Consider the following 1,546-nt stretch of genomic DNA (forward strand, 5'->3'; position numbering starts at 1 on the left):
GGGACCCACTTTTAAAGGTATCAAGGGCTCTTTTTTACCTGGAGTCCCCAGCGTATAGAACCCCTGACTCCCCCAGTCCTCCTTAAATTCCTTCTCATCTTTAATCCGTTTCCTACATTCCCTCTTTATATGTCCTTTCTTTCCACAGTAGTAACATTCCACCGCCTGCCTTTCCACCCGTTCTTTTCCTGGTTTCTCAACGCTCCTCACTCCCTCTTTCTGTCCTGCCTGTACAGCTGTCACCAAAAGCCTAGTCTGCCTTTTCTCACTCTCTACCTCTCGTCTTACATACACTTTCTGAGCCCCTCTCAGCAATTCATCCAAACCCTTTTCCTGCCAATCTTCCACCTTCTCCAGTTTCTTCCTTATATCCACCGAGGACTTTGCCACAAACTGAGTTTTCAGTAAAGCCTGGCCCACGGGTGTAGCGGGATCTACCCCTGAATATAACTGGAAACTTTTTCTCAACCTCTCAAGCCATTCTGTTGGGGTCTCGTCCTTTTTTTGGTGCTCCATGAAAGCTTTATTAATATTTTGTCCTTTTGGAACTGAATCTCGGACCCCTTGGATTATAATTGTTCTTCAATCTGCCATGTGGCCCCTGTGGATTGGGTCTTGATTATTCCAATTAGGTCTATGTAAAGGCCACTTTTGATCTGCCGCCGGTCCTGCCTGGTGTTGCTGGTCCCAGAGTTTCATCCCCGCCTTTCTAATCATGTCTCTTTCTTCTACTGTAAACAATATACTTAAGATGGATTGTAATTCGTCCCAGGTATATAAATTTGGTCCCAGAAACTGGTCCAACCTTTCTCCACCCCTATGGGATCATCAAGTAAATTTCCCATTTCTTTCTTAAACTCCCTGACATCCCCAGTGTTTAAAGGAACTGCCACATATCCTGTCCCTGGCCCTCCTTGCCCATCTCCCCCAGACACCAACATCTCCCTAAGTGGAAACAGTTTCCCCTCCCCCTGCTTTGCCATGCTCCGGGTAGTCCGTGGAGGGGGAGCTGTCGGCATCAGAGAATCAGAATCTGAGTCTGACTCCCGAGCCTGGGATGTCTCTGAATTTCGGGAAGAATACTGTGGGGGGGGGACTTGGGGGGCAACCGGAGGGGGCCAGAAGGGATCCTCTTTGTCTGAGTGAGGTTTACCTGTCTTTTTCTCTCTTAATGCAAACAATGATGCTTTTTCATCTGGTTCGGGAATCCACAACTCAGCATATTCACTTTCCTCGGGGCTAACTGCTGGATTTTTATTGCCCACCCATGTATTCAATTGCCGACACATCCAACCCTCAGATGACCCGAACAGAGGCCAAAATGCGTGTGGGTTTGTAAGGGGCTTCCCTCCCCATGCCTCAATACAACAGTGAATCATTGTTTCTTTTGATTTACCCTTTCTTCTGGACAAAATATCCCAGTATTTTATCATTTGTCCTTTCTGGTGGTATATCTGGTAACCTATTCAGTTCTCCTATTTTTTCCAGGAATCCTGTCCCCATGGAACCAGAGGACTTGCTTTTCCTCTGTCCCATCTTCCAGGAT

This window comes from Empidonax traillii, unplaced genomic scaffold (genome assembly GCF_003031625.1).
Source record: "Empidonax traillii isolate 1590-97213 ecotype Southwest subspecies unplaced genomic scaffold, ASM303162v1 scaffold3430:size13020, whole genome shotgun sequence".
Taxonomy (NCBI): Eukaryota; Metazoa; Chordata; class Aves; order Passeriformes; family Tyrannidae; genus Empidonax; species Empidonax traillii.